Below are 13379 nucleotides of genomic sequence, written 5' to 3'. Positions count from 1 at the left end.
ACATTCCAGCGCCCGCTGGGGGCTCCAACTTCGAGACTTCTAGACCGGGAGCGGGGCCGTAAATCGCCCGGCACAGCCTAAAATGGCCGTGGGACTTATCATCGCCCGCCTGGGGCTTCGACATCGGGACAGACATGGAGAACAGGGGGAGAGAAAAGACTTTGCCTTCCATCACAGTGGGTCCACTGTGATGGATGTTTGTGTGAACTAAATTGCGTTTATGCCTAGGAATTGTCTTTGTTTGTATGGCTGTGGAAACAGAATTTCGTTTGAGCCTCACTGAGGCTCAAATGACAATAAATTGTATTGTATTGGATTGTAAGCATAGGCCAAATGGTGCTCTTCTTTGCTGCCACAAATCTGATGCTATAATTCGGATTCCTCCATCCTTTTAAGCCATAGGTTCCCCATCACTTTCATTTAGTTTAGTTTAGTTAAGAGATACAGCATGGAAACAGGTCCTTTGGCCCTCTCAGTCCGTGCAACCAGCCATCACCCATACACTAGTTCCATCCTACACAATTTACAAAAGCCTACAAACCTGCACGTCTTTGGAATGTGGGAGGAAACCGGAGAAAACCCACGTGGTCACAGGGAGAATGTGCGAAAGCCGTACGGACAGCACCCGTAGTCAGTATCGAACCTGGGTCTCTGGAGCTGTAAGGCAGCAACTCCACCGCTGTGCCACAGCGCTGCCACCACTTCTTTTGGGAGTGGGGAATGGCTTTGCAACCATCTAGTATGGAGACAGAGAAAAAATATTGTTCATCCCAATGCCAAATAATTCTATGCTTTACCCTGTATTTGGAGTAACTCCCAAAGATTGAAAGACATTTTGTGAGTCTTCCTACAAACAGCTAACAATGGCCTGTTTCCTTTATCATCGTTACTTTTTTGCATATCTTTCATTCATTGTTCTTAATCTCTCCGCATCACCATCCATATCTCTCGTTTCCCTTATCCCTAACCACCCTGATGAAGGGTCACGACCCAAAACATCACCCATACCTTCTCTCCAGAGATGCAGCCTGTCCCGCTGAGATACTCCAGTTTTTTGTGTCTATCTTTGATATCAGGTAAATTCAATTTGTACTTTTTTAAATAGGGAAATTAACAGCAATGTTTAAGACGGAACTGCAGTTGCTGGAAAATCGAAGGTAGACAAAAATGCTGGAGAAACTCAGCAGGTGAGGCAGCATCTATGGAGCGAAGGAAATTGGTAACTTTTCTGGTCGAAACCCCTCTCGCGTCGAAACTCAGCGGTGCTGGCTAGAATGGCCGAATGGCCTCCTCCTGCACCTATTTTTTATGGTTTCTATGTTTCTTCAGACAATTAACAGCAATGTTTTGTTGCTAAAGCTGTTCTTCCACCCCTCGAGAGGGCTCAGAGAGAATTAAATTTTATTTGATTAGCATGAACGAAACCACAGAAAATAAATGATTATTGAGGAATACAAATAATTTATAACATATATTGGGGGGTTTTTCCAGACATATTACTACCTCCAAATATCCTGATCCCGTTTTTAAAAGGAGATTGTTTCTCACAGGAGAAGTGATATGACTAGTTTATGATTCGCATTTTAATGCTATCAATTCTTTCCACCTTCAAAGAATTTTATAAGCAGAACATTTGCAGAAGAGAGAGCACAATAAGAATAGACATGCATTTTTCTTGTTCGACTGCTTAAATCTACAAATAATCTCCTCTAATATACAGCTTGTTCCCTTCATCAAGCTGAATGTTTGCTTTTCTTTTATCACTCATTTCCTTATTTGGTCGCTTCCAACCTAGTTCTGATTCAGTAGATAAATCTCTCATCTGTCTTGTAGTCATTCTGCAGGAACCTTCAGCTAAGTGTGATTGTAGCTGTGATAATATTTGTTTGATCTATAAAATAAATAGCTTCTTTGCTGAAGGCTAAATTGCTGAATCGTGTCGGAACAGCTCAAACCTAAAGCATCAAGATGCTCAACTAATTTCTCTCTCCCCCTCTCTTACCCCTCTCCCTCCCCCTCTCTCCCCCTCTCTCTCCCCTTCTCTCTCCCCTCTCTATTCCCCATCTCTCTCTCCCCCTCTCTCTCCCCCTCTATCTCCCCTCTCTCTCCCCCTCTCCCTCCCCCTCTCCCTCCCTCTCACTTCTCAACCTGCCTTAACAGAATATTTTATCCCCTTTTCTAAATCTTCCTTTTTCTTTAATCCTCTCCTATCTTCCTAGCTTTCTTACTCCACACCCCTTATCAACATCTTCGTACAATCTAGTACAATGTTGAGAATTATCAGCGTGCTGCCCTTTCTGCCACCCTCCACATCATCAGGAATAATGGAAGCCATGCAGTTGTTCCCAAAGTACTGGCTGACACCCACCATTCATGATTTCCTAATACCTTGATTCCATGATCATTTCTCCTGTTGTCATGCAACAGCTGTGCTATGTGTTTCTAAAAGGTTTTAGTTCTGAGCACTGTTGGTCTCAGACTGAGGGTGGTGAAGGAATGCAAGTCCGAGGTGTACAATTGATGCGATCGCCTTGGCTGCTGGTGGTAACTCCACCAGGAGATGTATTCTGTTATGACGATGAACAGGCACCAGGTTTTTAGTGCCTAGCTTCCTTCATACTTCCTCTGATGATAGACACAAAAAAGCTGAAGTAGTTCAGCGGGTCATGCAGTATCTCAGGAGAAAAGGAATAGGTGATGTTTCGGGTCTGAAGAAGGGTCTCGACACGAAACGTCACATATTCCTCTTCTCCAGAGATGCTGCCTGACCTGCTGACTCCAGCTTTCTGTGTCTATCTTCGGTGTAAACCAGATTCTGCAGTTCATTTCCTACACATTCATACTTCTTCTCTTGAGTTTCATCCGTGCCCTGTTGAATGTGGCAGAAATTAACAAAAGGACACGAAGTGTTGTACAATTGATGAGACCAGCAGGAAAGGCAGCGTCTCTGGAGAACATGGATAGGTGATGCTTCTGCTCCATCTGTGTGTGGAGATTTGTGAGACCCTCTCTCACTGCTCCCCCTCTGTGTGGAGTTCTGTGAGAGGCAAGCAACCTGAAATGCTATCTTTATATCTATCTTCACAGATGCCCCCTGATCTGCTGAGTATTTCTGGCATTTTCTGTTTTCGCCCCTTAATGCCAAGAAATCTATTGATTTTATTCTTGAATGTACTCAATAATTGAACATACAGTTCTCTGGAACAAAGGATTTCCATTTTATCTATCCTTTCTAATCACCAGCATAAATGATACCTTCCAGTAAGTTATTACACAAAACTATTTTTCTAATATAATAATATTTTAAGGAACTCTAACATATAAATCAGGGGGCAATTTTCCTACCGTAGGAAGACACTAGAGATTGCTTGAATCATGAGCAATTAACAGATTACTGGAGAAGCGAAAGACAGACACAAAAAGTTGGAGTAACTCAACAGGACAGGCAGCATCTCTGGAGAGAATGAATGGGTGTCATTTCGGGTCGAGACACTTCTTCAGACTGATCTCCCAGTTGCCGAACACTTTAATTCTCCCTCCCATTCCTGCACAGACCTTTCTGTCCAAGGTCTCCTCCATTGTCAGAGGAGAAACTCAGTGGGTCAGACAGCATCTGTTGACAGACAATGTTTCGAGTTGGGAACTTTATTCAGACTGATGAAATCTGAAGACTCCACAAATGGGGCCTGGTCTGCTGGGTTCCTCCATCATGTTTTTCCCCCCACGATAAGTTCACATAGACAAGGGGTGCAAGTCAGTGGGGTCCTTCATTCCCTTTCTCTCTTCCCCATTTCGTAGAACCACAGTAGAGCTATATTTATGCAGTGCCTTCCTATCCTTGGGCAACTCCATAGCATTCAACATCCAATGAAGTGTTGGTCACTGATAAAACCAGAACATGCTGGAAACACTCACATGGTCAGGCAGCATCTGTGGAAAGAGAAGGAGAGTTAATATTTCTGGTTAAAGAGCTGAGTTATAACGAAGGATCTCTGACATGATGCATTAATACTGTTTCACTTTCCACAGTCTGATCTGCTAGGTGTTCCCAGTAATTTTTGCTTTTAGATTAGATTTCATTCCAAATGCAGGCACTGCAGTATTGTTTGCATGGTTAAACTGTGAGCAGGGAGCTCCTGTGCTTTGCTCTATTATGACTGCAAACTAAACGATGCACATTATTTACATTGTGAAGAGCATTTTAGGTTTAATGGAATGTGAAATATTGAATATTGAAGCACATTTCATTTTTCAGACTTTAGACGTTAGGGATTCTGCGTGGCATACCGACCCCCGCACTGTCCAGCGATCGCCCCATACACTAGCATTATCCTACACACTCGGGAAATTTTACAATTTTTACCGAAGCCAATTAACCTGCAAACCTGTATGTCTTTGGCGTGTGGGAGGAAACTGGAGCACACAGAGAAAACTCACGCACTCACAGGGAGAAGGTACAAACTCCATAAAGACAGGACCTGTAGTCAGGATTGAACCCGGGTCTCTGGTGCTGTAAGGTAAGAACTCTACCGCTGTGCCACTGTGCCGCCCACTCAAAATAACAACTTTGTATATCCACTTCAGTATCTTCTAAGTTATTACACAAAACTATATATATATATATATATATAGTTGTATAACTAGTATGGCCCTCATCTCACTGGTCCAGAATGGCCCTCATCCACTGGAGCAAATCGACAGCATATGGATGGTAGAAGACCTCTATGCAGAATACCCTTGCACAGGCTTTATGTGATTCTACTAACCATCTCCTTCAATCTTCCCCCATGGGCTGTCACTTTGATATCTTCATCTGATTACTGAGCAGATATGGCTGCCATCCATTGATAGACACAAAATGCAGGAGTAACTCAGCGGGACAGGCAGCATCTCTGGAGAGAATGAATCGGTGACGTTTCGGATCGAGACCCTTGTTCAGAAAAAGGCCTGAAGAAGGATCTCGACCCAAAACGTCACCCATTTCTTCTCTCCAGAGATGCTGCCTGTCTCGCTGAGTTACTCCACCGTTTTGTGTCTATCTTTGCTTTAAACCAGCATCTGCAGTTCCTTCCTACACATGCCATTCATTAATGTTTGGTATCCCACCAATTACACCCACAGACTATAACTTGTTTACTAAAAGACCAGGCAGTGTGAATTCCATGAACAACATGCATTGAGTTGAATAGGCTTGAGTTAAATGTATTCACGATCATTGCTGTGCTGTCCAATGTCTTTTTATCAGCCTTCCCCTTTTTTCCTTTATTTTTAATAAATGTCTTTTCCCCACAATTGCTACCTTCCCACCTAGTGAAATAAGCCATCTGTATTAACCGTATCGCAGCACATCATAATTTAGTTTGGTTTAGAGATACAGCATGGACACAGGCCCTTTTGCCCACCGACGATCACCCGTACACTAGTTGTATCCCACACAACAGGGACAATTTACAGAAGCCAATTAACCTACATACCAGCATGGCTTGTTGAATGTGGGAGCAAAACCGGAGCATCCGGAGAAAACCCACACCGTCAGAGGGAGAACGTACAAACTCTGTACAAACAGCACCCATAGTCAGGTTTGAACCTGGGTCACTGGTCCTGTACGGCAGCAAATTTACCACCGCGCTATCGTGAAGATTATTATGGAATTGTCCTTTTATATCTTCAGTGGGAATGCCCCTGCTTCTCAATTCTTTTTCAGTCATTCAAGTCTTGAATCCTTCATTCCTTCAAGTGGAGACAAGGTTGAGGATGAACCAGGAATTTATTGAATGACTGACTCAGGATAACAAGTCATTTGGTCCACTTGTGTTCCTATTCTAGTCTTTGGAATTCCTTATCCTTAGGGACTGGGGGTACTCAGCCAATGAGTAGATTCAAGGCCGAATTAAAACTCCAAATAGTTCTGAAAGGACCACAACTGCCAAGAAGGAGAGAAAATAACTAATCAGTCTACATTGCAAAAGCTATTAATATCCTTTTCACTCTCAAGATTTAGGATTTCTGTTTGTGTAATGCATAGTTAATTTTGTAGCTACCAAGTAGCAGGGCAGATTCCAATGAGATTCTGTAGGCAATGGTAAAAATCAAGCCTGGATTTACTAGATCAACTATCACTGAGCATAATATGTCTATATTCACTGGAGTTTAGACGAAAATGGCATGTTTGTGTTGGAATATATAAAATTCTGTGAGATGTGTAGGAAGGAACTTCAGATGCTGGTTTAAACCGAATATAGACCCAAAATGCTGGAGAAACTCAGCGGGACAGGCAGCATCTCTGGAGAGAAGGAACGGGTGATGTTTCGGGTCGACACCCTTCTTCTGACTCCGTTTCTGGTTGAGACCCTTCTTCAGAAGTCTGAAGAAAGGTCGCGACCGAAAACGTCGCCCATTCCTTCTCTAGAGATGTTGCCTGTCCCGCTGAGTTAACTCCAGCTCCTATTTCTTACATTCTTTTCACTTCATAAAAAATGGAGAAATATTTCATGGATTCTTTGTTCACTTTCTCTTAATGCGTTCACCAGTGCCACCTCAAGGGCAAATATGAATGACATTAATAGCTATACTTGTTAGTGATGTTTATATCCAATGCATGTATAAAAAGCATGGTATTTAACTGCTATAAAATATAATTTCAGACATAAGCTAATTTAAACTGCGACCGGTGAGAGCGCACTGTGCAACAAATCCGTCTGGCTATTTATTTTTTTAAATAAGGCCTGCACACAATAAATGGTTAGTTCTTTAAAAAATACTTAAATACTCAAATTCTATCTTTGGCTTTTAACAATAAGGTAGCCATCAGTGATTCCATCTGTATCTGTTTTACAAGAGATGTCCAACAAAATCTTGATGAAATATTGGAGAGTTGAATTTCAGACGCACATGCAATGCAATCATCTTTCTTTTATATTTGTCCCGATATATTTGAACTCTATATTCATCCAAAATTCTGGAGGGTCAGCTTTTAGTTTATTCCACTCTCCAGAAGTTCTGCTGTGATAATTATCACCTTAAGATACATAACTATGTGTAAGGCACAAGTGCACTGTGCTAATATGGTGGCATTTTTAAACAAAATCAAACCTATCTTGCTCCTCAGTGGATTAATATAATAGATGCCTTAATAAATCATTGAGCAAGAACTCTCTGTACTTGAGCTTTTCATCTTTTCATATCTATATTTACAGCAGATTCCCAGATATGAACATGACTGCGGGACACTGCAGTTCTTAGGACATAAAACTATCACAATCAATGCCACCAATACTGTACGGTTTACACAGTACATCTCTGTGTCAATGAGTTGGAATGTTGGGGCTTTGAATTAGGGCTGTTGACACATTCCTTGACTATCACTAGTCGCCAGTGCAGTTCACTATCCCTGTTCCACTGTCTAGAGTTTCCATCCTGGAGACAAGAGAGCCTTAGTGTGCCAAACATACAATATTGCCCTAGCCACGAGTAAGTCTTACCTTCACAAAATAGGATACAAAGTGCTGGAGTAACTGAGCGGGACAGGTTGCACCTCTGGAGAGCTTGGACAGGTGACGTTTCGGGTCAGGACCCTTCTTCAGGGTTATTGTGGTGGTGGAGGGGGAGGGGGGGAGGGGTGGAGGATAAAGCTGGAAGAGACAAGGGGCAGGATAAAGCCCGGCGAGCGATGAGTACAGGTGACGGAGGGGTTTTGATGGGCAGGTGGTTGGACTAACACTGGGGGTGAAAAGTAAAAAGGTGTTAGATAAGGATAGAAGAAATGCAAATTGTGAAGCCAGAGGAAGGGGTTCGGGTGGAAGGGGAGGGGTAGGGGAGAAATGGGTGTCTATGACAGGAGGGCAACAGAAAAGTGACGGGGAGATGAGGCGGGGGGGGGGGGCATAAAGTCGGACGACAGATGGCACAATGGGCTAAGTGTTCGGCTGGTGACCGGAAGGTAGCCGGTTCGAATCCCGCTTGGAGTGCATACTGTCGTTGTGTCCTTGGGCAAGACACTTCACCCACCGTTGCCTGTGTGTGAATGTGTGTGAGTGATTGGTGGTGGTCGGAGGGGCCGTAGGCGCAGATTGGCAGCCACGCTTCCGTCAGTCTGCCCCAGGGCAGCTGTGGCTACAGAAGTAGCTTACCACCACCGAGTGTGACTGAGGAGTGAATGAATAATACGATGTAAAGCGCCTTGAGTATTAGAAAGGCGCTATATAAATCCCATCCATTATTATTATTATAAAGGGGGGAGGGGAGTTGTGCTTAGTTGCCTAAAATTGGAGAATTCATTGTTCATACCTCTGGGTTATAAGCTACCCATTCCTTCCTTTTTCTTTCTGCCACAAACACCATCCATGGCAGGAGCCCTGGTGGTAAAGTTTATCAGAAAGACGTTTGTCCCTAATCAATGTTTTACAGTGGAAACATGATGTATATTCTGCTCATTTGCCAACTCCTTCAACACCATTCGAATCGTCGTATGTTTTTATGAAAACAAGCTCTCTTATTTTAACAGCTTTATCCACCTGCCATCTATTGACATGTAGCTCATACGGTTTTAAATCTAAAAGCATTTTAACAACCGACCCCCGACAGAATGTGAATTAAAATGCGGGCAGTAAACCTGCCACTTGATTTCAGACCTCCTGGAAATATTTCACAAGCAGCTGAGATGTTCACATAACTTGGAAATATGTATATATATAAAAAAGAAAACCTGAATCGATGATCAAGATGAGACAGTTTTGCAATCTGAATATCCATTGTTTTCAATTACTGATTGTAATCTAATTAATCTTTTGGCAAAGAGTCACACTGCATGGAAATGTGTCCTTTGGCACAACTTCGATGTCCCTCGGACTATCCTTGACCAGTCTTTGCTGGCTTTACCTTGCACTAAAAGTTATTCCCTTATCATGTATCTATACACTGTAAATGGATTGATTGTAACCATGCATTGTCTCTCTGCTGACTGGTTAGCATGCAACAAAAGCTTTTCAATGTACCTCGGTACACGTGACAATAAACTAAACTGAAACTAAACTGAAATTGCCCATGGCGACCAAGATAAGTAAGTACGTAAGTAAGTAAGTTTATTGGCCAAGTATTCACATACAAGGAATTTGCCTTGGTGCTCCGCCCACAAGTAACAACATGACATACAGTGACAGTTACGAATGACTCAGAAAACACAAAACATTAATAATAATAAAACATTAATGATAAAACACCATTGATCAAGCATGTGAACCAACAAAATACCAGATCAAAGGGAGACTGCAGATTTTTGGCTGTTGAGTAGAGCAACTACTCGTGGATAAAAACTGTTTTTATGTCTGGCTGTGGCAGTTTTGACAATCCGGAGTCGCCTTCCAGAGGGAAGCGATTCAAAGAGTTTGTGACCAGGGTGAGAGAGGTCAGAGATGATCTTGCCCGCTCACCTCCTGGAGGGCAAGGTGGAGCCCACAATGGCCCATTGTTGGCTGTGGAAGAGGTGATAATGAAAGGATACAAACTGTGAAACTAGTAAGATGACTAGGGTGAGGGAGGGACAGAGAGAGAGGGAATTCCTTTTTTTCCAGAGATTCTGCCCGACCCGCTGAGTTACAATGCAAGGAATGAAAGGGTTACTTGAAATTCGAGGTCAACATTCAAACTGCTGAGTTGTAAGCTGCCCAAGCGAAATATGGGGTTTTGTTCCTCCAATTCATGGGTAGCTTACAACCCGAACTTCTCGACTCAAAATTCCTTTTCTCCAAAGATGCAGTCTGACCCATTAATTTACTCCAGCATTTAGTGTCTACCTCCTCTGGCAGCTCATTCCATATACTCACCACCCTCTATGTGAAAAGGTTGCCCCTCAGGTTCCTATTAATTCTTTCCGCTCTCACCCTTAAATGATTAACCACGACACCTATTGTACTGCTCTATGCCAAAGCAATGTACAAACGTAATGTCGAGCTGATCAATATATATCATGAAGTGGGAATGGGGTGCAGGAAGTAGTAGATCATTGAGATACAATTAAAGTTTGCAGTTACCATGGTGGTGGTGGAATTTCAATTCCCTTAATAAAATAAATATGATTATGATTATAAATACTATTGCTAGTGCAGCACAGTTGCACAGCTGCTAGAGCTGCTGCCTCAACCACAGAGACCCTGGATCGATCCTGATCTTCGGTGTTATCTGGTACATTGTTGGCAGCTTCTACATAGAATTGTGCTTCATATATTGCTCTGCATGATGGCGTGAGTGGCAGAAGTGTGAAGCACGGCACTGTTTAGTTTGGTTTAGTTCAGACATACAACGCAGAAACAAGCCCTTCTAGTCCACACCCAGTCCACACCGACCAGCGATCCCCGCACATTAACAGTATCCCCTGCACATTAACACACTAGGGGCAATTTTCACTAACACCAAGATCTCGGAGAAAACCCACGCGGTCACAGGGAGACGGTACAGACAGCACCCGCAGTCGGGATCGAACCCGGGTCCCCGGTGCTTCAAGTGCTGTAAGCCAGCAACTCTACCGCTGTGCCACCGTGGCCGCCCTTTAATTGTTGTTCACATTGATACATTTCAATGCCATTGCTCGAGTCCTCCAGACTGGTCCTAATCTGAACATGATGCAAACAACAAGGGAATGTGAACAGGAATTGCTGACATTTCTGGCCCTGCCACAGATCTGGATTCTGTGAATCACTCTACGGGGAACCGCTTGCTTTCTGATTGAAATAACAGCAATACATCATTGTCCCTGGTAACTTCCTGCTAGCAACGTCAGGAGGTAATGGAGGATAGGAAACAAAACAAAAGATAGATTGTGAAGGAGAATGAAAGAAAGAGAGAGCGTGGAAAAGGAAAAAAAATAGAGAAATAGTCCTCCCACGCTCCAATGACGTGCGGATTTGTAAGTAAATTGGCTTCTGTTAATTGTAAATTGCCCCTAGTGTGTGTAGGATAGTGCTAGCGTGCGGAGTGTTTGCTTGTCAGCGCGGACTCGGTGGGCTGAAGGGTCTGTTTCCGCACTGCATCTCCCAAGTCTAAAGAGGGTAAAATATACAATGGTAAATAAGACTTGGACTTGCATAATACAAAACAAAATACAAAAAAATGTACCTTGGTACACGTGATAATAAATAAAACATTGAACCATTGTACATAGCATTAACATCCCTTTTAAAACATTACATAATACTCTGTAACCGATGAGATATTTTTGATGTGGAGTGTAGAAAATACATCACCAATTTGGACACAAAACATTCCTACAGACCCCAATGTAAACACAAGGGACTGCTAATGCCGGTTTATAAAAAGAGTTACCAAGTGCTGGAGTAACTCAGCAGGACAGGAAGCACCTCTGGAGAACATGAATAATCGAGGTTTTGTGTCAGGACTTTTTCTCCACACCCTTATCCTGCGGCCCAATTATAAAGGGGTTTTACCAGCATCAGAGACCATCATCGTGCAAGTTGGGCCAAAGGGCCTGTTTCCAGGCTGTGTGGCTCTCTGTCTATAACCCGCTGGAGTTGGCATTACTGGGAGAAGAGAGGAGCAAATTGAACAGAGGAAAACACCAAATAGAGTTTAAGCTAGGCCTTGCTACTGAGAATATAACTGACATCTGCAAAGTCATCCACAATGCCAAAATGTGGAAAAGTGTAACTGAAAACCAAGTCTAGAAATCCGTTGTGGGTGCAGACATCTCGTTATTGACCAAAAGTCCAAGCCATTTCCTTTTTATACTTTTATACTTTTGAGGTACAGCGTAGAAATAGGCCCTTTCGACCAGTGATCACCCTGTACACTAGTTCCATCCTGCACACACTAGCAAAAATCTACAATTTCTACCGAAGCCAATTAACGTACAAACCTGTATGCCTTTGGAGTGTGGGAGGAAACTGGAGCACCCGGAAAAAACCCAGGCATTCACAGAGAGAACGTACAAACTCCATACAGACAGCACCCATAGTCAGAATCGGACCTGGGTCTCTGCCGCTGAAAGGCAGCAATTCTGCCGCTGCGCCACTGTGCTGCCCCTACTCGTGAAAAGCTTTGACTCCGACAAGCTAAATCAAGAGAAATGGCTGTCTAACTGTCCATCTAGCTCGTCATCCCTGAGAGTGACTGTTGACAACAGCGCATATTTGTTGAAGATTCTTGCTGCACAAGATGAAAGTGCATGGGGTCGGGTGTAATATATTAGCTTGCATTGGGGAACTGTGCTCATTGAATGAGAGGTGATCTTATTGTTAGAATTTAGAAGATTGAGGGGGGATCATATAGAAACTTACAAAATTCTTAAGGGGTTGGACAGGCTAGATGCAGGAAGATTATTCCTGATGTTGGGGAAGTCCAGAACAAGGGGTCACAGTTTAAGGATAAAGGGGAAATCTTTTAGGACCGAGATGAGAAAAACATTTTTCACACAGAGAGTGGTGAATCTTTGGAACTCTCTGCCACAGAAGGTAGTTGAGGCCAGTTCATTGGCTATATTTAAGAGGGAGTTAGATGTGGCCCTTGTGGCTAAAGGGATCAGGGGGTATGGAGAGAAGGCAGGTACAGGATACTGAGTTGGATGATCAGCCATGATCATATTGAATGGCAGTGCAGGCTCGAAGGGCCGAATGGCCTACTCCTGCACCTATTTTCTATGTTTCTATGTTTCTATTGAGACATATAAAATTCTGTGGGGGTTACCAGAGTGGATACTGAGAGGGTGGCTCTCCTTGTAAATTCATCTGGACCTAGGCACTTGATTTCAGAGTAAGGAGTCACCCATTTAAGGTGGGGATGAGGAGTGATTTAAACTCCCAGAGGGCTGAGTATCTTTGAGAGCATGGATGCTGTGTTTTTAAAATACAAAAGAGCAAAGGGGTGAGAAGGAAAGGAGTGCTGAGGCCAAGATGGGATTGACCAGGATGCCATTGAATGGTGGAGCAGGCTTGATTGAATCGATTGATCGGCTTAATCCTGCTCCTGTTTCACATGTTTTCATGTTCTTAAAAATACCTTTAAAGTGTCAGCTTAGGGCAGAGCCCTGCAAACCCCCTCTTACAATAGTAGAAGATGGTTGATTCACTGCCTGTTCCAAACAAAACGCTACTGGCATCTAAAATAGACATAAAATGCTGGTATAACTCAGCAGGTCAGGCAGCATCTCTGGAGAAAGGGAACAGGTGAAATTTTGGGGTGCTCACACACTCCAAAGACATACAGGTTTGTAGGTTAATTGGCTTTGGTAAAAATTGTAAATTGTCCCTAGTATGTAGGATAGAGTTCGTGTACAGGGATTGCTGGTCGGCGCAGACTAGGTGGGCCGAAGGGCCTGTTTCCATGCTGTATCTCTAAACTAAACTAAACTTTTTCGCGCCCTCTCCAAAGCC

General features: G+C 43.2%; 1 protein-coding gene across 3 annotated transcripts in view; it reads left to right on the top strand.

The window, feature by feature from the left end:
* The window catches only part of palmd (palmdelphin), a 78025-nt gene that overhangs the window by 27206 nt on the left and 37440 nt on the right, over positions 1–13379 (top strand). The gene's annotated exons all lie outside the window — the stretch shown is intronic.

This window comes from Amblyraja radiata, chromosome 10 (genome assembly GCF_010909765.2).
Source record: "Amblyraja radiata isolate CabotCenter1 chromosome 10, sAmbRad1.1.pri, whole genome shotgun sequence".
NCBI lineage: Eukaryota > Metazoa > Chordata > Chondrichthyes > Rajiformes > Rajidae > Amblyraja > Amblyraja radiata.
This window is presented reverse-complemented; position numbering and strand designations above follow the sequence as displayed.